Source organism: Pan paniscus, chromosome 6, assembly GCF_029289425.2.
Source record: "Pan paniscus chromosome 6, NHGRI_mPanPan1-v2.0_pri, whole genome shotgun sequence".
NCBI classification, from domain to species: domain Eukaryota; kingdom Metazoa; phylum Chordata; class Mammalia; order Primates; family Hominidae; genus Pan; species Pan paniscus.
In genome coordinates, this window is record NC_073255.2 from 14,795,132 (window position 1) to 14,821,942 (window position 26,811).

General features: G+C 34.9%; 1 long non-coding RNA gene across 1 annotated transcript; it reads left to right on the forward strand.

The window, feature by feature from the left end:
* Positions 1–526: 526 nt before the first annotated feature.
* LOC134730766 (uncharacterized) lies at positions 527–26,129 on the forward strand. The gene is made up of 5 exons (XR_010112720.1): positions 527–742; positions 862–1,000; positions 21,333–21,424; positions 24,025–24,059; positions 24,435–26,129. It is a non-coding gene; the product is annotated as an uncharacterized LOC134730766 (long non-coding RNA).
* The last annotated feature ends 682 nt before the right edge of the window (positions 26,130–26,811 follow it).

Consider the following 26,811-nt stretch of genomic DNA (forward strand, 5'->3'; position numbering starts at 1 on the left):
TCTAAAATAGAGTGAACCACCACTACCACAACCAGTTCATGGCATTTTCCTAGAGTGAAAACAGACAGCCCAGCTAGGTATTTCAGGATCAAAAAAAAAAGGGGGGGTGATTTTGTTCTGCATCTCAACTTCCCTGTGATGGTCAAATAACAGAAATTCGTTTATCCCATCTGCCTTCTTTAATGATCATTAACAGTGACAGATCCCAGAGAGAATGTACAACACTTTCTGCTTTCCAGTGCTCAGTGTCATTCTCTGTCAGAAAAAATTTACAAGTTGGCTTTCATGTTTGTAAAGTTCAATTCCCAGAATAGTAGGTTACAAATAGTAATTACCATAAAATACCCCACATCTAGATGTTGTTCCAAGAAAAAATGTGGAACTGGATTTTGTTATTTCTTTTTCTGGAAATGCACAAATGTGACATAGCTGCTCCTCATTCCACTCCTTATTTTAGGGAGTTCATACATATGTAGATTATTTTACTTAAGAATGGAAGAAAACAATTCATTAGCTGAATTTTCATATAGTAGGTATGAGTCCAAACACCCTCTCAGGAGTTCATTATCTTTTCACCCTGACATTTTAAAACACAATGTAACAGGCTAGGAGAAATGAACTTTGAGTAGATGATCTGGGTTCTAAATTCTAGTTCTGATCAGGGGAGCTAGGATAAGGTGCATGGATCCCCTGAGCCTACATTTTCTCATTTTATAAATAAGGAGACTAAAACCAATAATGTGTAAGTACAAATTCTAATAGCCTTGGATACATTTGAAGCTAATAAGAAAGATGTTAGAGATAGCAGAATTGAGTTTTCACTTTGGAATTCTTCTAAGTTTTCTGTTCTATTCTGAACAGCTCAGGAAACACTGGACAAGCTGTTTGGGCTCTCTAGCCTTGGTTTCCTCATTTGTAAGACACAGAAGATAATCCTACCCTATTGCCCATGTTGGTGTGGGAATCCACAAAGAAGGACACGGCACTGTTCCAAGTCAAGGTAAGGTGTCTATGAATGGTGACCACTGTTATTATTTCAAAAAATCAGTAATAATACTGAAAATTATGTTTTCCTCTCCTTAGCAATTGCCTTCTAGGAGAAGAGATCTTCTTTTTTTTCTAGTGTAATAAAGTATGATTGGTTACTCTATTGTTGTACCTATGTGACAAATGCATAGCAAACTCAGAAACATTCATTATTGATGAAACAAGAGTCACATACATTAATCATAATAATAAAAGGAAAAGAGAAGTGTAGTCAGTTCTGCTATAATCCAGCATATGTGTTTCTATGCCAAATTATGCAATAAAAAACAAAGGGCTTAGGGGAGAAAAGAAGTTAGGAGAACAACACTCAGAAATTTCATTAGTGACACATGAAAGACTGGTAGTAATATAATGAAGATAGTAGCACAGTTAAATGCGTAAGGAATGCATAAATACTTCAATAAATATGCAACTTTACCTTAGTAATGAGGTGAGGCTGCTCTTGGAAGGGTTGTGACATGTAAGTTATTGTGGAGTCGTGGAAGGGGGTTATCTGAAATTGGAAGGAAAGTTCTAACACCAGATGTGGGTGTTTGTGGCTCATAACATGTGTGATGAACTGAGGTAGCTGAGAGATAGTTGACTGTGTGCCTGTGTGCGTTTTGTGTATTCCTACTGGGCTCAGTCCAGCCATGTGCAGCTTTCTGCCTTCTCTTGGTGTTTCTCGCTGACAAAATCAGGCATAATCACACATGAAATTTGCATTATGCTCAAATTGTTCCTTAATATATCAATTTCTTTGGAACAAATTTGTTTTCAAAACAAGCATTACAGCAGAAATGACAATATGTAGATTTCCTCAAACGTATTCCTTATAAAGATTATGTATATATGTGTATGTGCATATCTGTATATATAACATTGAAGATGAAAACATAAATAGAATTCACTGAATTATGATTTTCTTTGCTATGATCATAATAAAATTATTCATGGTTGAGTATCTTTGCATAATGCTGCATTTTTTCCAGCACATCAAAGGACATTATTTGTTTAAAAATTCCAAATACTGGAAAAAAAGAATACATCTTACAAAATCCTTATAAGCACTCTTTTGATTTAAACCTTTTTTCAAGTTTCGTATGTGTCTCAATTTCCAGCTTCAGTGAAAACAAGAGAGAAGGTGGTGTGGAAGTACAGATACAGAAGAGAAGAGAATAGGGTAATGGAAATTCAGTTTAAAATGCAGACAAATCTGCCGTTTCTGCTTGATAGCCTGTAACATTTCCATGTAGTGCACTTTGCATGGCAGAATAGCTACTAGTAATAGAATTCTCTCACAGTGGAGGTTAATTACTTTTCAGCTACAGCAAAATAAATTTCCTGTCAAGCTCATGGACAGGAATATGCCAGTGTCCCCATTTTTACCTTCAGTTTTAATTCAATGTTAATATCTGACACTTGCTTGCATTTAGTGGGCTGTTCCTCTGAAGAGTCAGAGCCCCAAAGGAACACTGAGGGACTGTCAGTTATATAGTATCAAAGTGCGTGTTAAAAAAGTGGTTTGCCTCTCCCGCAGTGTACCATAAAGAAGATTAACTGACCTGCCTCTTACTATAGAAAACAGGATGATCCTCCTGGCAATGTGGGAAGTGAAACAAAACACAAGACAAGGAACCAGGGAATTCCATCTTTCCCAGTCCAAAGGTCAGCAAACCCTGGATTTCTATTGCTTCTCACACCGATTGTAGGGAGGCTTTAAGAGTCATTCGTTTCCATCAATTTTCAATTTAATAAGGCCAAGCCCACTGCAAAAAAAAAAATGCTGAACTTTATAGGATAATGTTTCAGCAGCTTCCGTTAATTATCCAGTTTGGTAGCTCAATTTTTCTCCCCCAGTGAAATATCCTGTTTATGACCATCATCATGTCCTATCATTGGGACAGGCACTATCACAGTCTCTTAATCTGTGCCAAATTTGGCAGTCCTGAAGGACAGATGGAATAGGGAAATGATCCTACTTGACTTCCTACTGTACAGAAAACCCTGTTCAGGGAAACAGGAATAAAGAATAAGGAAGCAGGCTGGGCATGGGGGCTCACGCCTGTGATCCCATCATTTTAAGAGGCCGAGTGAGAGGATCACTTGAGCCCAGGAGTTTTAAGAGTAGCTGGACAAACTAGAGCGACCCATTCTCTACAATTTTTTTAAATGAGCTGGGCATGGTGTGGGGTGCCTGTGATCCCAGCTACTTAAGAGGCTGAGGTGGGAGGATCACTTGAGCCGAGGAAGTTAAGGCTGCAGTGAGTGAGCCATGATTGCACCACTACATTCCAACCTGGCAAACAGAGTGAGACCCTGTCTTTTAAAAAGTAGGGGAAAGAAAACAAAGAAGCAGAGTGTACTCTGTTGAAAAGCCCAGACTTCATAGCTAAAATATTTGTGATTGTCAGTAAGAAAAGAACAGATATGAGAAGATATTTTCAAGTGTATTCTTCTTTCTACAATACAGCTCTTCATTTTCAGAATTCCCCGCCCTGCATTCTCTTCCCATTAAAATCTTTTAGTTCGATATATCTGAGTAGTCAACACATAAAACCTATTCTGATTTGGCTAACCTCACTATCCTTTGAAATGCTATAGCGTTCTATCTTATTCTTTACTGTGACACTTATTATATTGTCTCATATCATAGCTTTAGTTTTTGGTTTCACTTTATTTTTTATTTTTAGTTTACTGCATTTTCTAGCATAATGCCTTGCATCTAGTGAATCCTCAATGAGTTTGTTTTTTTTAATTGACTTTTCTTGATACATAATACTCTTCTAGTACAGAGGAACCTGGAGGAGGGGATGTTCAATGCATTACAAGCTCTTTTATATGTTCAACACTTGATATTAAATTCATTTGAAATTCAAGATTCCTGTAGAAAATGATATTTGACAGTGGATTTCTGAGTGTAAAAACAGTATAAGGTGATAAGTAAATATTTATGTATGTGTTTCTGGGGACTGGGAAGAAAATTACCAAGACCCATTTTACCCCTCCCAAGGTTGAAACCAAACTGAAAATATAATACCTGAGATAGAATAATGGAGATCAGATTATCATTTTTACTAAGCATAAATGTGGCTGACATGCCACGGTTAAATCAAGCTCCCTAAAATTTCACCCCTGGACAACTTTATGCATTGTTTACAAGAGCAATAGAAACCACTCAAGTAAAGTGCATGATGGCAGAGTAGATAAACTAGGTGGGCTTTGTGGACAGGGAATCCAAAAGGCTGAGGCCCACCCATATAGGTTCTCCTCTAAACACACCAACAAACACAGTTACTGCTTTCTGGCTGGTGCAGAAAGGTCTGGGGAGGGAAATGCTTTTCTCTAATAAGAACAGAGAAAAATGTCTTAGGACAGGATGAGTGGGTAGTTAGCATTCCTGCCTGAGTCACTATGATGTCCATTTTTATTAACTGTCTTTGATGATGATAGAGAATGGTCTTTGCTATTAAGGGTAAGTATAATTTGGAATTGAAATTTTTCTTAGAAAAAAATAATAGCAAGTAGAAAAACCTTAGTGAAAGTGAGGGAGAGCCCTACAGCCAGATAGAAAGGGATCAGTCTTGGTCTATAACTGCATGTACTGGACAATGCCCAGCTGAAGGAAAAAAACTCGGACAAGTGACAGAAAAATGGAACACATTTCTGAGTATTCTTTTGCCTTGAAATTTTGTAATAATTGTTCAACCATTTGTTTAGCAGTCCAGAGAAATTGCTCATCTGACAGAGTTTCTGAACCTTGAAGATAAAAGTCCTTCTCAGTCATTACATTTCTATTTGGAGTAGGGATGAAGCATGGAAAAGAAGAAATAATGTTAGAAAAATGTTCAAGTACCATTGAGGTAAAGCAGTCTGTTATATATACATAACATAGTTATATGTATTCAAAAGTTGTAAACTCTGTTTATATATGTGTGTGTGTGTGTGTTATATATAACAGTTGCAAACTCTGTTATATATACATAACAGTTACAAACTCTGTTATATATACATAACAGTTACAAACTCTGTTATATATACATAACAATTGCAAACTCTGTTATATATACATAACAATTGCAAACGCTGTTATATATACATAACAGTTGCAAACTCTGTTATATATACATAACAGTTATATATATATATATAACTATACAATATATATTATATAATATCTATGTTTTATATATATATATAACTTTTTCTGTAAAGAGTCAGGAATTATTTTAGGCTTTGTGGTCTATACTGTTTCTTTCCCAACTTCTTAACTCTTCTGTTATATCAGTAGCTTGAAAGCAGCCAAAGATGTAAATGAATGAGCATTGCTGTTCCAATAAAACTTTATTTATGGGCACTGATATTTGTACTTTGCATAATTTTTATGTGCCACAAAGTATTATTATTCTTTTGAATTTTGTCAGCCATTCTCAGCTTGCAGGTGATAGAATGAGTTGGATTTGGTCTGTGGACCCTTGTTTGCAGACCTCCAAAACAAAGAGTTCACTGAAATTTGAATTCAATCTTATCCTGAGTAAACCTAGAAAATAAACTTAGCAATTAGCAGTTGTCTACTCTATAATCTACAGCTTAAATTCTGAACCAAAACTCCTTCTCCACTACTGTCAAAAAAAGTTTTGTAAAAGCCAGCATCCATGAGATTTTTAAAAAACCTACAAAAGAAAAGAAGATGCAGATTATCCATTTTGATTCTTGCCAAACCAACATTTCATTGTATATTTGCACAGGTCTTAACCTACTGGATTTAGAATGGAAAGAAGTAAAGGTCGAGAAATTGTAGAACCTTAAGAATCAGTCTAATTTAGGGGTACAGGATAGGGACTTAGAATTCCTATGAGGGGTACCCAATTATACAGAAAAATGTTAAGCAAGGTAAACTGATGTCATTTCTCTTCTCGCTTATTTCATGAAAGAGCAAAGGAGTGAACTTCCACTAGACAGCTTCACTATGTTCTGTGGAAAATAAAACTGGAAGTTTATCAGGGTGTAACTAGCTCAAGCTAAATTTATTCCAGAGCTTTCCATGGGTACCAACTGAACAGTAATGGCAGGGAAGGCAACTGTTATTCATTTAGAAGCTCAACATCCCCTTTTCCTTCTCTCTTTCCATGTCACAAAGCTGCTTTAATGTTCCCTAATCTTGATTTTCTTCTCTCCTTTTCCCCCTGCTTTCCCAGGTTTTGTTCTTCAAATTAATTACAGATTAATATGTAGTAAACACAGGACAATTTTAAATAAAGAGCAACATTGCATCTTCATTTCTTCCTTCTATTGCCCTTCTCATGGAATAAATGCTGCTGTTTGTGGTGTACACTGATACACATTTGAAGTATAAATATATACACAGTTAGAGTTATTTTAATTTTAATTATTTTTACAGTAGTTACATTATCCTATATTTTTCTGTACTTTTTAAAAGCATATTTTACTGTTTTTTATGCTGATTTATTTAATGTCAGTTATGAATATATCATGGACACCTATCAAAGTCAGTACACAGTTACACTTTTTTTGGCTTTATTTTTTCCCTGCATAGATTTTCATGGCATGGATAAAATATTATGTATGTAGTCTGCCTCTAGTGGGTAAGCTAGGAGAAGATTTCCACTTTTTCTTTTTCCCTTATTTAAAAAATACATGCATACTGAGGAAGTTAGACTATACGGTCTATACCGTTATTTCCATATCTAAATTTCTGCGATTCTCTGAATGCATTTCCGCTGCATTTTGTCAGGTGCTCTACCAAGAGTAGAGAGAGGAACTGTACTATAAGCCAGTTTTTTTTTAAAAAAAGAAAACTAAGGAAGGAAGAAAATGCCTATAAAATATGATATGATAGTTATAATAATAAAATAATTATCTGTAAAATATTTTATAATAAATTTAGGTTTTGTGTTCTGGTTATTCAAAAATCTAAATAATTAGTAAAAAAGTAATAAATTAACTAAAATGTATGTTAGAGAGGAATATAATTTTAATGTTATTCAATCACATATTTGATTTTTTAAAGGAAAATCCTTATTTAAAAATTTTACAAGAAACTTCAGTCTCTCCCTAATTCTTGCTGGTTAGAAGGTTATTGCGCTAAATGGAGAAGGAAAGGTAGCAAAATGTTAACACATTTAAATGGCCTCTAAACTTAACTCTTTACCAATATATATAGGCTGAAGTTTAAAGTGCATATAGGAGCCTCTAAATGGCACAGATTCTGTGTCTCTGGGCAGAAAATCCCATATAATAAGGCCAAAGCAGTTACTGGAAAAGAAAGTTGTGGTTTTAATGCATCGTTACTCTGCTCATAATTTATCTAGGGTTTGTAATTTGCAGAGGGTCTGCTGTTCACCTCATTCATCACAGTGAGACACCAAGGAGAGGAAAGCTGTACACACAAAAATTAAAAATCGATTTGTTGCCCTTGGCATGCTTTCATTTCTTGTTCAACTCAGATTGTGTGTTTACCACTTACTGGTTTATTTTGAACTCCACAAAAGAAAAATGAGTCTGTTTGGTTCATCTCCTCCTATAGAAATGGACTCTCGGGTCATCTCTAGGTTTCCCTTGTCATTTTGCATCCTTATTAATGATACTAAAATGTAGAATTGCTGTGGGCTGAAAAGATCACAAGACTTCTGCCATATTTCCTATTTCACACTTCTATTGAAAGCATTTACTCTTTTTCAGGAATTATTTGAAGTACATATAACAACCAACATTTCTTTCACACTCTTGCCAATAATTTGCTACAGAGAGGTGGAATGCTATAGTATTTAAAAGCTCAGACTCTGAAGACAGATTAGCTGAATTCAAATCTCAACTCAACCCATTTTATATGAGTGGCCTCGAGCAAGTTACTTAATTCAGACTATCCAGACCAGGCATGGTGGCTCATGCCTGTAATCCCACCACTTTAGGAGGCCAAGGCGGGCAGATCACCTGAGGTCAGAATTTTGAGACCATCCTGGCCAATGTGTTGAAATCCCATCTCTACGAAAAATACAAAAAGTAGCTGGGCATGGGGACTCATGCCTATAATTCCAGCTACTCTGAAGCTGAGGCATGATAATCACTTGAACCTGGCAGGCGGAGATTGCAGTGAGCTATCTGCCTGGGTGACAGAGCGAGACTCCATCTCAAAAAAAAAAAAAAAAAAAAGACTAACCAGGCCTAACTTTATAAAGGGGGATAATAATAGTGCCCCTACATCTTAAAGGCAGCTAGGGGATTAGGAGAGTCATTACTTATAATACTTAGGATAGCTCCTGTCACACACCATGAAACTGATAACAATGATTATACATTTTCAGAGGCTTTGGTTACTTCATCCGGACTGAATCTTTGTGCACCCTCTCCCTTCATAAGCTAAAGCCCTAACCCTTGTATGTGGCTGTATTTGGAGATGGGGCCTCTACGAAAGTAATCAAGGTTAAATGAGGTCCTAAAGATGGGGCTTTGATCTGATAGGTTTGATGTCCTTATAAGAAGAGCCACTCTCTCCATGAGCACTGTGTCTCGAGAAAGGCCACTAAGCACACAGCAAAAAGGCAACTGTCTGCAACTTAATAGGAGAGCCCTCGCTCGACACCAGTCATGCTGGCACCTTAATCTTGGGCCTCAAATCTCCAGTACTGTTAAAAAAATTAATAAATAAATAATTAATAAAATTCTACTGTTTAAGCCACTAGTCTATGGTATATTCTTAGGGCAGCCTGAGCTAATGAATATATGACCTTCATTTTGTAATATAATTTATAAAATTAGCTGAAAATATTTATTTTACTCAATGAGATTTTTATTTCAGGGTTTTATCTTCTATATATTTTTTAAAAATTTCATTTTTCCCCAGTAAGAATAGTTTTTGTGCTTACCTAAATTTCTAATTAAGGTATTTCTTAAAAAGACCCAACAGAACCCAAAAGAAAAACCTTATTAACCCAACAGAAAAAGGAGCCTTAAAATTAGGCAAAAAGGTAAGCAAAGCCTGTACACTCAAAATAAAAGGAAACATTGATCTGCAGATTAATAAGATTTCAATCAAAATCTCAACAAGTTTTTTTTAAGACATAGAAAATCTTATTCTAAAATATTTATGGAAAGGTACAGGCCCCAGAATAGCTAAAACTACCTTCCACAAGGAGAAAGATGTAGGAGGAACCAGTCTACCTCTTATTAAGTTTGTAAGTAATCAAGACAGTGTGATATTGGTTGCAAGACAGATACATAGAATAATGGAACAAAATAAAGCATCCTGAAATAGACTCTTATAAACATTGCCAACTGATTTTTCAAAAAAGTTAAAATCAATTTAATGAATTCAATTCATAAATTTGATTTCATTAAATGGAAATGAAGCATTAAATGGAAATGGAGCAGTAGGCATAAAAGCGAATATTGAAGTAAACCTCACACCACATTCAAACATTAACTCAAAATATTTCATGAACTTACATATAAAACTACAAAACTTTTAGAAAAACTATAAGAGAAAATCTTCATATCTAGCTCTAACAACATTCAAACTTGACCCCAAAAGAATAGCCTATACAATAAAAAATTGATACACTGGACTTCATCAAAATTAAAAACTTTTGCTCTGTAATGAAAATATTTTCTCTGTGCAGAGGATAAAAAGGTGAGCTACTGATTAGGAGAAAGTATTTGCAAGTCAGTGATGTGGTTTAGCTCTGTGTCTCCCCCCAAATCTCATCTTGAATTGCAGTCCTCATGGGCTGAGGAAGGGGTTTGGTGGGAGGTTATTGGATCATGGGGGTGGTTTTCCCCCTGCTGTTCTCATGAGAGTAAGTCAGTTCTCCCAAGATCTGATGGTTTCAAGTGTTTGACACCTCTTCCTGGCATTCTCTTTCACTCTCTGTCTGTCTCTCTCTCTCACTGCCATGTAAGACCTGCTTTGCTTCCCATTCCCCTTCCGCCATAATTGTAAGTTTTCTGGGGCCTTCCCAGCCATGTGGAACTGTGGATCAATTAAGCCTTTTTTGTTTATAAATTACCCCATCTCAGAGTTCTTTATAGCAGTGTAAAAACGAACTAATACTTGAAACTTCATAGCAGTACCAAGAGTGGAGCTATAAAGAAACCTAAAAATATGGAAGTGACTTTCAAACTGGATAACAGTCAGAGTTTGGAAGAGTTTGGAGGACTCAGATGAAGACAGGAAGATGGGGGAATGTTTGAAACTTCCTAGAGACTCATTGAATGGTTTTTACCAAAATTGCTGATAGTAATATGAACAATGAAGTCCAGGCTGAAGTGGTCTCAGATGGAAATGAGTAACTTATTGGGAACTAGAGTAAAGATCACTCTTGCTATGCTTTAGCAAAAAGACTGGGGGCATTTTGCCCCTGCCCTAGAGATCTGTGGAAGTCTAAACTTGAGAAAGATTATATAAGGTATCTGGCAGAAGAAATTTTTAAGCAGCAAAGCATTCAAGATGTAACCTGGCTGATTCTAAAAGTGTTCAGTCATGTGTTCACAGATTACCTGAAACTGGAACTTATACTTAAAAGGGAGGCAGAGAATAAAAGTAAGAAAATTTGCAGCCTGACCATCAGGTAGAAATGAAAATCCTATTTTCTGGGGAGAAATTCAAGTCAGCTGCAGAAATTTGCATAAGTAATGAGGAGGCAAATGTTAATAGCCAAAACAATGGGGAAAATGTCTCCAAGGCATGTCAGAGATCTTCACAGCATCCCCTTCCATCACAGGCCCAGAGGCTAAGAGGGAAAAATGGTTTTGTTGGCCAGGCCCAGGGCCCTTGCTCTTCTGTGCAGCCTCAAGATTTGGTGCCCTGCTTCCCAGCCACTCTAGCTCAAGCCACAGCTAACGAGGTACAAGGTAGAGCTTGGAACATTAGTCTGAGGGTGCAAGCCCTAAACCTTCGCTGCTTACATGTGGTGTTGGGCCTGTGCACAGAAGACAAGAGTTGAGCTTTTGGAGCCTATGCCTGTATTTCAGAGGATGTAAGGAAATGTCTGGATGTCCAAGAAGAAGTCTGCTTCAGGGGTGGAGCCCCCATGGAGGACCTCTACTAGGGCAGTGCAGAAGGGAAATGTGAGGTTGGAGCCCCACCACAGAGTCTTCACTGGGGCACTGCCTAATGGAGCTATGAGAATAAGGCCACAATTCTCCAGACCCCAGAATGGTAGATCCACTGACAGCTTGCACCATATACTTGGAAAAGCCACAGGCACTCAATGCCAGTCTGTGAAAGCAACCTTGGGGGCTGCACCCTACAGATCCACAGGGATAGAGCTGCCCAAGGCCTTGAGATCCCACCCCTTTCATCAGTGTGCCCTGGATGTAAGACATGGAGTCAAAGGAGATCATTTTGAAGCTTTAAGATTTAATGACTGCTCTGCTGAGTTTCAGACTTGCATGGGCCCTGTGCCCCTTTGTTTCAGCCAATTTTTCCCATTTGAAATGGGAGTACCTACCCAATGCCTGTACCCCCATTGTATCTTGGAAGTAACTAACTTGCTTTTGGTTTTACAGGCTTATAGGTGGAAGGGACTTCCCTTGTCTCAGATGAGAATTTGGATTTGGACTTTTGAGTTACTGCTGGAATGAGTTAAGACTTTGGGGAACTGTTTGGAAGTCATGATTGGTTTTGAAATGTGAAAAAGGCATGAGATTTGGGAGGATCCAGGGGTGGAATGATATGGTTTGACTCTGTGTCTCCACCCAAATCGCATCTCAAATTATAATTCCCACATGTCAATGGAGGGACCTGGTGGGAGGTGATTGGAACATGGGGGCAATTTCTCTCATGCTGTTTTCATGATAGCGAGTGAGTTCTCCAACGATCTGATGGTTTAAAAGTGTTTGGCAGTTCCCTGCTGGCTTGCTCTCTTTCTCTTGCTCTCTCACTCCTGCTGCCATGTAAAATGTGCCTTGCTTCCTATTCACTTTCCACCATGATTGTAATTTCCTGAGGTCTTCCCAGCCACGCAGAACTGTGAGTTATAAACTCTTTTGTTTATACATTACCCAGTCTCAGGTATTTCTTCATAGCAGTGTGAAAATTGACTAATATATCACATATTCAATAAAGGAAGAGTATCTAGAACTAGTGTTTAGCATTCTCACATTCGACAACAACAAAAATCCTATAGACAATTCAATTAGAAAATAAGGGGAAAACACATGAAGAGTCATTTCATAGAAGAGGACATACAGATGGAAATAAGGCAACAACATCTATTAGAAAAATGCAAATTTAAGCTAGAATGAGATTACTGCACACCTGTCAGAAGGGCTAATTTTTTTTTTAGAAAAGTGACACCACCAAATGCTGAAGAAGACATAAAAAAGCTGTATCATTTATATATTGCTGATAGGAATGTATAATGATACACCCACTCTGGAAATCAGTTTGACAAATTCTGATAAACCTAAACACATAATTACCATATGGCCTAGCAACTGCATTGTTGAGTACTTATCGCAGACAAATGAAAAATTTTATCTACATAACAAACTGTGCATAAGTGTTCATACCAATTCTATTTTTAATAGCACAGAATAAAAAAAAATCAAAATGTTCTCCAACTGGTAAATTGTTAAACAATTTCCAGTACATCTATAGCATGAAATACTACTTAACAATGAAAAGAAGGAATTATTAGTACTTGCAACAACTTGCATAGATATTCAGAGAGTTGTCCTGAGAAAAAACAAAGCCAAAAGCCAGTTCCAAAAGGTTATATATATTCTACATTTCCATTTATGCACATTCCTGAAGTGAATAATTATATAGATGAAAAATATTAGTGGTCACCAGGTATTAGAGAATTGCGTGGATGGAAGGAGATAGATGTGGTTATAAAGGGGCAGCACAATAGATTCTTGTGGGGACAGAATACTTCTTTATATTGACTGTAGTAGGCAGTACAGAAGAGAGTGCATGTAAAACTAGTGAAATTCGAGTTTGATAGGTGGATTGAATCAATGCCAACATCCTATACTATAGTTATGCAAGATTTTACCATTGTGGAGGACTGGGTGCAGGGTATATGGGATCTCTCTCTATTATTTCTTACATGCATTGAATCTACAATTATCTCAAAACAGAAGTTTAATTAAAAAGTCAATGGGACTAAACTAAGAGAATATATATTGATTCCTTAACTTTGCTATTATACTATCACCACGGTAACTAAGTATTATAAATAAGCACCTGACTCAAGATTCTGTACACCATTGTGTCTAGAATGTATGTAGTGTGTATATTTATTTGTTCTCCTAATAATGTTAGAGCTTTCTAGTCCTCGAAAATTCTAATTTGCATTAAGATTTGATAGAATAATTAAGACTACAGAAATTATCATGCATAGCATTGGTCTCAAGTCCCCCAGTACAAGAGAAGTTGAACTTTTGGCGTGGATATAAAGCAGACCCAGAAGGCTGCTGTTAAGCATAGTTTGATTCTTGGATTCAATTTCTGAGCACTTTGAAGTCATTTTATGCCACTTGACTCAAATCATTCATCTCAGTGAAAATTTGTTAGTTAAATGTCAGCTTCTTGGTGTTAGTCTATAGACTTCACGGAGGGAACCAAGACTGTCTAACGATATTTAAAAAGACACTTCTAGCTCAGGCAGCATGCCGGAGCAACAGAGGACCTGTGGAATATCCTGGCCGTAGGACAGTTTTGCTAGCAATAAATATACCAAGAAGAAATAAATAACACATTTAACACCCTCGGTGAATTGTAGCATAATTCCTGCTGAGAAGAAAATCTTCCTGGCTTTTGTAAATATTTTAACATTCTTTCCAATTTCTAGTAATATGGTGATTCAGGAGTAGCTACTACCGTCATTTGTAAAAGACGTAATGGAGATTTGTTGCTTAAAGTAGCTCTCTGCATGTGCTGCAGACTGTCTACTTTGAGGTACCATCTTATTCTCCCTGGTTTCAAAGACAGCCTCTATGGTGATCACTCTGTTATTTTCTCACTGATTGCTGATGTTAATAATAATTACAAGATTCACCTGTACTTTAATTGTCAACAGAATCAGGAAGAACAATATCTAGGCAGGAGTAATTACAAGTAAATCTAAAGAAATGAAATGTTAATTTTCAAACTTAAGCTAGTTTCAGCTATCAAACAGACAGCAGATTATAGTTGCATGCTAGTGCATTTAAGAGGACGCTGGCAGTATTTTAAAATAATTAATAATATTATAATACACATGCTCTATTAAGGACCAAAAACATCTCTCCTTTAAGAGATATTGCAACTGAATATATATTTGGTCTATTCATAAGAACATGTGTAATTGTTAAGATGACATTACTTTTCAATCACAATAGTTGCTAGATATCAATATAACCTGTTATAAAAAGAGCTATTTCATCATATTATCACTTAATAGCTTGACAACTAACATGTCTCATCATTTTTACTTTATTGTCTCAAAGTTTTAATTACTACAATAAATACATGTTGTCTCCATCAGTAGATTTTTTTTAAACAAATAGTAAATATTTTGATACAGTAGGCAACTGAAAATATAGGTACATGGCAGCTTATTTAGGGGAGAAGTAAAAAGAATAGAAAGAAAATTAACTTTTACAGTTCTGACGATAATGAAGACAAGGTTTCTTTTTTTTTTTAAAGTCATTTAGACAGTATCTTTTAAAACCAACAGTAGCTCTTTGTCATTCTCTGCATGCTCCAAGATTCCTTCTGTCTAATACACAATTATTAACAAAAACTCTATCTTCTAATCTTGGCTGCCTTAAAAACATTAGCAGGGGCCATTTATCATCATATTTCTTATTAAAGCTTGGAAGAAACACCACATAGCAGTGTATCTTGGAAGTTGGAACTGTGAAGAAAATCACTGTCTGTTATTTTCTCACCGATTGTGGCTAATATTAAAAATAATTACTATTACAAGATTTGCCTGTACTTTAATTGCCAATTTTCACAGATCCATTGACTTAAAATTTCATTCTTATCTTGTAGAATTATTCATAGTTGTCCTTTCCCCCCATTATTTGGATGTCCTAGAGTTATCCAAGATAGTATTTTGAGTTTCCCTTCTCAGCTGTCCTGGCAAAATCAGTTCCCTAATGAAGATGCATGGAACAGCCACTGGGCATTGCCACAGTATGTTTTAAAAAAACACACAAAAATAAGTTTGATCTGTTTAGACTAACAACACAGTAAAAAATCTGATGTGTTTCTTCATTTGTTATTTATTCTTCTTATTAGTTTTTTTTCCACTTATTAAGGGTTCTTTAGAGATATTTGCCTTCAATATTCTGCCTTTAAGTTATTCTTTTCAGCAAATGATTGATCATTGCTCTCATACCATAAAGAGGTGACAGTGTTTTCTGTTCTGAATGCGTGGTATAACTGAAATCAAGCATTCTCCTTTCAGTGGTCTGAATCTTTCCAGAGCTTTTTCTTTCTTTTTTTTTTTTTTTTGAGACAGGGTCTGGCTCTTGTTGCCCAGGTTGGAGTGCAGTGGCGCAATCTTGGCTCCCAGGTTCAAGCGATTCTCCTGCCTCAGCCTCCCAAGTAGCTAGGATTACAGGAACGTGCCATCATGCCCAGCTAAATTTGTATTTTTAGTGGAGACAGGGTTTCATCATGTTGGCCAGGCTGGTCTCCAATTCTTGACTTCAAGCGATCCGCTCACCTTGGCCTTTCACAGTGCTGGGATTACAGGCGTGAGCCACCACGCCCCGCCCAGAGCTTTCTTATTACAGAAAGCCATAAAAAATATGAACATAAATGGTTATTTTCCTCTTTTCCAATATTAATGTTAGCATATTGTATATCATTACCAGCAATTTTTCACTTAGACATAGTTGTTTAATAACACATGTCGAGCATCTCAATTCATTTTACTCATGCTTATAGGTGCATCATATTTTAATACTTATTGACCAAGTTTTTTTTTTTGCTGCACTATACCATGCTTTGTTGAATAACCATATAATGTGGTTTTATATATATATACACACATATATATGTGTGTATATATATGTATATATATGTATATATATGTGTGTGTATATATATGTGTATATATATATATATATATATAGCATTTATTGGCCACTGGAGGTTAAATTCCTAGATGTGACAGACGTACTACATATGTGATGTAATGTTTGAACACTATTATAAAATTAAAATCTAGGGCAAAGTTTCTTAACAGCAACACTATTGACTTTTTAATTATTGGCCAGATCATTTTTTATGGAAGCCATCCTATGTATTGTAGGGCATGGAGCAGTATCCTTGGCCTTTACCCACTAGATGCCAGTCGCAACCCTCTCTACAGTTATGACAATCAAAAACATGTACAGATATTGCCAAATTTTCTCTGGGAGGACAGAATCATTCTAATTCAAAACCTCTGTTCTAGGTTGTTTTACCAATTTATAGCACTGCTTGCTGGGTAAGATTATCTATTTTTCTTACCAACAAGGTATATAATCAAACTTAGAAGTTTTTGACAATTTTACCAGAAAGGGAATAGAAAATCTGCAACATTTCCATTTTAATTTCTCTTATTATAAGAGAATGAGCATTCTGTCATTTTTTTGCCCTTTCTATATCTGTTCTTTACACTGTTTATTTTATTGTTAGTCTATTTGTACTTTCAACTGAATGTATTTTTAATAAATTTTTAAGACTTTTGTATCTTAGAGTGGTAACTTCTTTGAAATATAAATTAAGAATGCTTTTTGAGTTAGGCATTTGTTTTCTGGTTTTCATTATGCTGCTATGATTATGCATATTTTAAAAAATCTTTTATTTGGTTGCATTTATCAATCTTTAATTTTATGACTTCTGAATTTTGAGCCATAATTGGAAAGGCTCCCTTGGTCCATGATTTTTAAGGTGTTTACACATATTTTTGTCTAGTACATTTATAGCTTTGTTTCTTATATAAATCTGCCATCAAATGTGAAATTTATCCAGTATTCAGGGTATTAATCTGCTTTCTGCAGAATTCTTTATTATAATCTTTAAAGTATAGTATTCTTTTATGCATTATTTCCTTTTAGCTAGCCAAAACACAATTAATCAAAAGACCATTGATTTAGAGGCTACTTGCAAGTGTAGTCTAAAATTACTTTCTAGTCTTTAATATAATTTTTAGATTCTATTTCAGACTCTGTGTAAAGGATGTGGTTAGTAGATCTGTATTCTAATTTTAAATATAAACTTTTGCATTTTTTAATAGTAAAATTGTATTTTTTACAGTTTTTTTGGGATAGGTCATATTCAAGACTCTCAAATGGAGATTTCTAAGAAAAACTTTCTTACTATTATATTTGAAACTTATGAGATGATATGTGAGAACTCCCTTCTAGAGTTTATTGGATTTTAATATGAGAAGTATAATATGTATCCTGTGAAGATCTGCCTGTGCCTTTAAAAGGAATTCTTTTATAATAAGAACCACTGCATATAGAAAAAAAAAACTTCCTCCTGAGCCAGGTTTATTTTTAGGTAAAACCACAGAATCTAATCAGGCTTCCTGTTATAATGTAAAGTGGAAATATAAAGATGCCTGATTATTTTGTGTTAGGACCAAACGTTTCATTCTATCATCTGTCTTTTTCCATTACCTCCAGTGTGATATCCTGGAATGGGGCTCCTGACACATAATAGAAAGCTTCAGAGGAAACATTAATATGTTCCTTAGTTCAAGTAGTTCATGTTATCACAGAAGCAAATGAAAAGTCTCCCAACCTTTTCATTTACTTCTATGACAACATGCTCTGAGAGGAAAGATTCTTGCTAGCTGTTTTAGTTTTAAATTAAGTGCCATGAATGGTTTCATTTCTGGATCACCCATAGCAACCATTACACGCAAGTGCAAGATGAGCAATGGGTGCATGTGAAATCCTTAAGAATTTAAGTTCAAGAGCTCTGAATTATTAACAAAAAGGTTTTGTTAGTTTGGATTTAGCAAGCTAGGGGAAATTTTACACCATTTATTTATTAGTTTCTACCTTCTTTTCGACTTTTAAAAATCCATGTCCTTTAAAAATATTAATTCTTTATGCATAACCCTACTAACAGTAAAAAACACATTTCAGATAGGTTTGGAGTGTGTTTCAGTGGCCTCCTGACAGAAGCAAGAAAGCTTCAAAAAGAAAGTGAAGATCACGATTTTACACCTGTTACCACTTTTCACTTTTTAGAACCTCATGTTAGAAGTGACAAGTTTTAATTTCTGCTGATATTGCAGTTATTCTCTGTTTAAAATTTACTTGTCATTTGTTTACTCATTATTTTTCTCCACCTAATTTGTTCTTTCCCTGTTCTTCTCAGGAGCCTAGGAGCCCTAATGAAAACAGAGCCTTGGCTTCTGACAGCTTGACATTGCCCAGATGTGCCTGCAGATTAGAGTCCACACTGATGCTTGATAGGATCTTGGGGGAGGCACTTCACCTCAATGTGTAAATTTCTAATTTCTAAAGTCCTGTATTTTTTTCTAATTCAGCAGTTCTATAAAATACACTTTGATTATGATTTAAGCCAGGAGGTGGCAATTTTTGTTATGGAATGCCAGATAAGCAAATATATAAAGTTCCATGAACCATTTGGTAACCGTTATAACTACTCAATTCTGTCATTATAGTGTGAAGGGAGTCAGAGACAATATGTAAGCAAATGAATGTGGCTGTGTTCTGATAAAACTTTATGCACAACTGAAATTTCAATGTTATACAATTTGGAAGAGTCATAAAACATTATTCTCTTCTTGAATTTTTTCAACCAGTAAAATCATGTAAGAACTATTTTTAGCATGAAAGCTTACAAAGAACATGAAAAGGGCCAGATTCAGTCCACAGGACATATTTTACCAACACTAACCACTAACCCTAAGCAGTGATTATCAAGTTTGAAATTATCAAGTGATTATCAAGCATTGGAATCACCTAGAAGACTACTTTAAACAGATTGTTGGATTTTACCTCCAAAATTTTTGACACAGTAATTCTGCATGGGGCACAAGAGTTTTTATTTTTAAGAAGTTCCCAGCTGATACTAATGTTGCTGGTTTGGGAACCACACTTTGAGAACCACAATCTAGATCAGAGATTGGCAAACTTCTTCTGAAAAGAGCCAGATAATACATATTTCCAGCTTTCTGGACTCTGAGGTATCTGTTGTAACTACTAAACTCTGCCACTGTAGCATAAAAGCAGCAATAGGCCATACATAAATTAGTGGATATGCTGTGTTGTAAAGTTTTGTTTACAAAAACAGGCAGCGGGCTGGATTTGGTATATGGATGTAGTTTGTAGTTTGCTAACACATGATCTAGAAGACTGCCTCTCCGTTTTTGTTTGTTTGTTTGTTTGTTTTGAGATGGGGTCTCACCCTGTTGCCCAGGCTGGAGTGTAATGGCCTGATCTCAGCTCACTGCAACCTCCACCTCCCCGTTCAAGCGATTCTCCTGCCTCAGCCTCACGAATAGCTGGGATTAGAGGCGTGTGCCATCATGCCTGGCTAATTTTTGTATCATTAGTAGAGACAGGGTTTCACCATGTTGGCCAGGCTGGTCTCAAACTTCTAACCTCGTGATCCGCCCACCTCAGCCTCCCAAAGTACTGGGATTACAGGCGTGAGCCGCCGCGCCCAGCCGAAGACTGCCTCTCTTATTCCAGATAAGTAATTAAAGAATCTATCAACATTATGGTGAATAAAGTCTGTTTGTACATAATGTTCTGAGCATAAAATGATAAAAACAATTCCAAAAAGTGAGTTTTTAATAAATAATTTATCACCAATAAATTAAATAGATCTATGTCAGACTTCTCTGCTAATACTGAGAAATTAACAACCATAGAAAAGATGTCTGAGCTAACTGATGAAATGTGCATACAAATAAATAAAAAAAGCAATTATTTCTCTTGTTCTTTTGTTCCTGTTCTGCTAGTTGCTAAGAAATAGGTTTAATTATTTTCGTTTTAGATATTTACCAAATAGCTTGAGATCTGGTACTACAAAAAAAATGTCTATAAATTATAACTTTTCCCCAAATTTTCTGACTCTACTTTGATCATATATTCTAAAACATTTCTTTGGATATACCTTCCAAACATTTTACTGAGTTTTATATCATATATACATATATGTGTATGTATATGTATATATATACACATATATATACACACACATACATATATATAAAAATTATATACATGTGGGTGTGTGCATATATATACTAATATATATGTGTATTATGTACATGCATAATATATACATATGTACATAAATATATAGTATACATATATAATAGTCATATGTAAAAATAATATAATGCATAATCTTATAAAATATCACAGATAATCTGAGAGGATATCCGTGTATGTTCATGTGCACGCATGCATACATGCTTAAAACTCTATTAATAATTTCCCAAACCAGCTCAATTTTCTGTGGGCCTGTTTTCCTGTGTGGTAGGCTAATTTTTCTCTTCCTTTGTACATTTCTCAAGTATCTGGTGATTTGATTTTTTATTAATAGCATAAAATGAGAGGACAGGAATATTTGTAGAGCCTTGTAGATAGGTGAGTGGATGGGTTTGCATTAGGCTGAGTAGGTAGGTAGCCACCTTTTACCCTGGAATTATCTAAATACTAAATTAGAAGGCTTTACTCTGAGGTGCAGTGCTAATACTAACTGTCCTAATTCTTCTAAATCCCTTATCATATCAAGTTTTTTTTAGGAAGATAATCTTCTGGTATTTTGCCTGGTGTAAATGCCTGGTGGCAGATACAATTTCCTTGCCTAGAATTCCAATGAACGGCCTTGTTTAAAAACTCACTGCTGTCTCCAGTCCCCATTGTACTTTCTGTCTTTGACTACTTTCAAGCTGATATATAACGTCATGTTATTTCCACACATGCACAACATCCTCATATTCAGTTTGCAGAGAACTCAAGACTATTACAAAAATACAATCTGGAAAAAAAAAAGGAGAAGGGTCCTAGAACTGAAAAGTACTGATGAATGTGAATGTTTGTATCAAAGAAAGAGTCCCTTAAAATTAACCAATCAATAAGCACTGCCACCTCTAGCTTATTAAATTTACAACTGAGTGATCAAGTTAACAAATTGTGTATTGCTAATGTTTTTGAGGTGAAAATTATTTGACTTTTAGAAATCAAGGCTACATTTTCTCAATTCAGTCTCAACTATCAGGTTATACTGTTTGCGTTCTTCTCATATTCAAGCCACATTACTCCCTGAAGACTTAAGCCTATGCTTGTTATTTTCTCATTAGGTTACCGGGAGAATGGAACAAGTTTCAGTAGAAGAAACTTCACCTAACCACTTTAATTCCAACAGTTCTTGAATTTCCTGAAAAATCTATTGGTAAGTTTTTCATCCAAACTCCAAGTGGATTACAAGTGTTGTAAATGCCTTTGGTTTGATATGGTGTGATGGTACATGTCAAAGTCAATTGCCATCAAGTCTAATTTATTACTTTATTGAAAAGTTGGACATCTTGAGGTTCAGCTTAATTGAGATTGCTCATCACAAGCTATCGTCCCAGAATGGAAATATAGAGTGAATGCCACTTTAAGTGCAGGAGGAAAAAGTTTCAACCATAATGTAAAAATAGCATCTGATGAGCAGATAAGAATCCTGTGTACGGCACGCTATTATCAGCAACCACAACTGCTCCTACTGTAGCAGTTCTGTAGCACAAGCTCTGCAAAGGAAGCCAAAGCAATCATAAGCATTTTTATAGCAAGGCTGTTCATGCTTTTATAGTACTCATTGTGTCAGCACTTTAATTATAAAATCTCTTTTGTCAGAGATTATAGCAAAGCTGTAAACCCACCAAAATTATTCTTTAAAAACTCACTTGTTTAATATACAATAATTGAATATTTTTTAATGCTTATCAGAGTTGTCCATGTATCAAATGGAAAAGCACATTAATTAATATGTGCAATAGTAAGGCCCTTGCAAAAGTGGATGCCCAATAAAAACAAAATTAAATAATTCAGAAATGTTTGGAAATATATAGTACTTATAGGCAATATGCAAATGGAAAATTGTTATAATATATACAATATTTTGTGTTAATATTTTAAAATAATAGGTTAGAGCCCACATTACAGATTACATAGCATCTCATATTTTTAGTTCATGGAATTTATATAAATTGCAATTAGGTAAATACCACTGTGTGCTTTTTGAAATGTGTTTAAAATAAGACTGCAAGTCAAGAGAGACAGTAATCACATCTTTCTCAGTTTTATTCCCAGTGATGTATACCTACTTTTGCCCATAGTATGTTTTCAAGTTGAATTAAGAACCAATAAACTTATGATGTATAGATTAACAAGTAACTTATTGGTCAACAAGGAACATACTTATCATCACTTTATAATAATCGCTCATTTCATCCCATCATTTCAGTTTCTGAGAAAGCATATATAATTTGACATATGAATAAAATCACATGCATAAGAAATTTATTTTACCTTAGTACATATGGATGTTTTCATTTCACTTACATAATTTTTCTATATTTATTCTGAGTAATTAGTTTCTTGTATGTCAACATGAGAACAAATCTGGTTTTGAAGATGAATTATCTATTGCATCCAAATATGGGTTTGGTTGCTAGGAAAAACATTTAGCCTCATTTTTTGAAAATTCTAATGTTATCTTCCACTTTAAAATACTATTAGAATAGGTTCTAATTGTGAAGTTTTCATACAACAACAGCCGGATCTAAATCATCAAATGAAGTGTCCTAGACTGCAGAGTCAAGAACATCATGTAGGGTTATCTTTCGTTAGACCACAGGGGGCAGTGATGCTGGGGGCAGGGCATCAGGGGTAGTTAGGGAAGAGGACTTTTATTGTCTCCAGTGGTGCTGTTATTCAAAATTCTATTAAGATTAATATAATTTAACTTAATTCTCTACTAAACTTAGTACATTTAAAAGTTAAGTATATAAAGGTAATATTTAAAATGTTAAAAACATTTTAATCTAAACTGAAGAACACAATTTGTAAATGTATTTGCTGTCCTTTATAGGAAATCATTATGAAATAATGCTAATATAAATTATAAAACATTTTGAAACATTCTTTTCTGTACAGGTGACAAAAACTGATCAAACCCTCGAACCTCACATTAGATCTGACACAGCTTGTCTCACTTGTACACCTTTTTTTTAATCCCCCTCATCATATATGTCATAAATCGAGAATGGTGCTTACCTCAGATCCAGAGCCAATGGCTATTATCAGATTGTCACAACATTAAAACTTTTAAACTATGAAGTACTTTTTATAGAAATTTTTCTATAACATTACATACAAAGATATAACTGTAGCTTGCCTGACGGAGCATCTTAAAGATGAATTGTTGCTTAGAATGGTTTAAAGTGAAAGAAGTTTATGCAGAAGAGCTATTCAAAGACTGTAACATTGGTGAATTTCAAATACCACAGCCTATTGCATTTGTGTTTGTGTGTGTGTGTGTGTGTGTGTCTGTGTGTGTGTGGGGGGGGGGGGTGAGGCCACCTGAAATCTACTCTGTTAGCAAATTTCCAGTACACAATGCAGTATTACTAATAGTCATTGAGCTGTACATTAGGTCTCTAGATTTATTCATCCTACCTAACTGTAACTTTGTATCCTTTAACTAATATCTTTGTATTTCCCTCACCTCCCTGCCCCTAGTAATCACTGTACTATTTGCTGCTTCTTCGTATTTGACTTTTTAAAATTCTGTATATAAGTGAGATTATGCAGTATTTATTTTCTGTGTCTTGCTTATTTTGTATAATGTTTTCCAGGTTAATCCATATCATTGCAAATGGTAGGCTCTCCTTTCTTAGAACTGAATAACATTTTATATTGCTTCTATATCTTAGCTGTTGTGAACAATGCTCCAATACAGATGGGAGTGCAGATATCTCTTTGAGGTACTGATTTTATTTCCTTTAGGTGTATACTCAGAAATGGAATTGTTGGATCACATGGTAATTTTATTTTTAATTTTTTTAGGAACCTCCAAACTGTTCTCAATCATAGCTGTATCAATTTACATTCCCAATCATGTACAGGGTTCCCTTTTCCTCAAACCCACCCCAACACTTGCTATTGCTTCTCTTTTTGGTAATAGCCATCTTAACAAGTGTGAGGTAACATTTCATTGTGGTTTTAATTTGCATTTACCTGATGATTAATGATGTCGATCACATTTTTATATACTTTTTGGCCATTTGTATGTCTTCTTTTGATAAATATCTATTTAATTCTTTTTCCCATTTTAAATTGGGTTATTTGGGTTTTTTCTTACTGAGTTGTATGTTCCTTATACATTTTTGACATTAACTTTTTATTATATTTTTCAGATGGTTTCACAGCAGTTTCAATGTTTTAAACGATAGTAGTTTCACCACCTAAGAAGCTGTCTTTCAATAAGAAGACCAAAGAGGAAGATATAAAAAGACTTATTTTGGTGTATCTCTAGGGTATTCCCTAAGAACTGGTATACAATGGGTCTAGATATTTGAGGAAGTCTGAGTTGATGCATAGGCAGGTATGGTCAATATGAAATTAGGCTTATCAGCCTGATTTGATTCTTACTCAGACTGGTAAGAACTGAGGATATAAGGGCTAAGGACATAAAGGTCACCCCAGATAGCCATCTTGTGCTGAACCTACTTTTTGGCAGGTAAATTCTTGCCAACCCTAATTATTTCTGCTAACTCCCTTTGTATTTCCAGTACCACCGTACTCAATTAAAGATCCAGACTCATCTCCTACAATAGTAAAACATACCTAAGATCAGGCTATAATGTTTACACAAGTTTATTATTACCTTTAGTATTTTATTCAAATAATATCACAAAGCATTAAAAATTTCAGAAATAAACCTATAGACACACCCCTAAAACTTTATATGAATATCTCTGGGGCAATAGGCCATGGTTCTCTGCAGGTTAGTGGTGCATTGTTCACTAGCTGTTAAATTATTCAGTGCTTACACAGTCTCCAAACCAAATGTATACTTTTCTTTTTTCACTCCCATTATCTAAGTAGTCACCATAAAATAGCAATATTTACCAAAAATATCTCTCATATCTGTTCCATCTTCTCCAATTCAATAGAATTGTCAGTGCTAAAAAATCTACTATTTAGTTTAAGCCTCCTTCAATTATTTATTTTTCATAATGGGAGAGAGTGTAGCACAGCTGTTAAATATACAAGTTCTAGACTTAGACTGTGCGTGGTTCAAATTAACGTCTGACTAGTGATGTCATCATTGCCAAATTACTTAATTTCTCTGACCCATTGCAGAATTAACAAAAAGTACAATAATTATGATGCCTACTCCTGCAAGCATTAAAACAAACATGCCTACATACATATATATGTAAAATGTGTTTTATAATATCTGGAACAAAATGTCCATTCAATAAATATTAGCTACTAGTATTATTGCCACTATTATCTCCAAAATTTAGCTCAAATATTTCTTTTTCAGTTACAATTTGAATATCTCTGGGAAAAATGTCAATCATTTGACTCTGTCTTGTGATGTCATCTTGTGAAATGTATTCTTTTTTTGGCACTGATAATATTAAATGGATGAAATTTAAAATAACAGGTATTCTCTCTGAAGAACAATTTATGCAACTTGAAGATGGTCCAAATACAAATCATATCTGATGGTTAACCAATGATACTGACATCAGCCTTCCTGAAAGATCAATAAGATTGGAGAAGACTATTATAATTGGATGAGTGATGACATCACAGGGCATTTTCTATCTGTAAATGATAGAAAATGGTGTTTACACTTACCTGGGAAGTAGATTTCTAATATGGATAGAATTTAAAAGATTTAAAATATGTACACCTCTCTAGATTTTGAAGTGTTATTATAGTCAAACTAATAATAAGGCTTAACTTTAAGTGAAAAAAAAACAAGAAAAATGTGCAGAAAATATCTACTATATATTATATTGTGATAAATGACAGCTACTATCAGTTGCTAATAAATTGAACTGAAATAGCAGGATATAAATAAAGAAAAGATCTATATCTAGCCTATTTAAATCTTGCTTCTTAATGGAATTTTATCATTACTTTACTTCTCTATTTTATAGTACATTCTATAAGTTATTTTTTAAATTTACCACATAAAGGAGGCTTTCTATTAAGAGCTTGCTAATGAAATTACAAACTGAAACATGAGTCATAACTGACATGAACATTTGAAAGAATACATTAACTCACTAATCTAGCTGATGATCAAGAAAGGGATGCAGGAAAGAACTGACAATCTGTGCATATATAGAGTGCCAGATATCCCATGTTGAACATTTATACAGTAGAATAAAATAAAAATAGTGGTATTGCTAGAGCAGCCATGGCTTAATAATCCTGGACCACAGACTGGTTGGTTCTTTAAGATAAAATCAAAGTATGAAGACTTTGAGAAAACACATGATTTCTTTTTATATAAATATTTCTTTTTAAATTAGTAATCGACAAATATATGTGCCTTCAACAATTGCAGATTACAAAATTTCAGAACACTCCTTCTGAACAAAATTAGAAAACTGTAGGAAAAAATTCTTCTTGAAGGCAAAGGACAGCTTGGTGCTGTTATCCCAGTAGTTAGTGAGTTCTTTCTCTCCAGGACTGAAATAGTTCTGGCAGAAATGGATTAATTCCCAAGACAGTGGATTGTTACAAAGCCAGGACGGTCCCTCAGGTTTT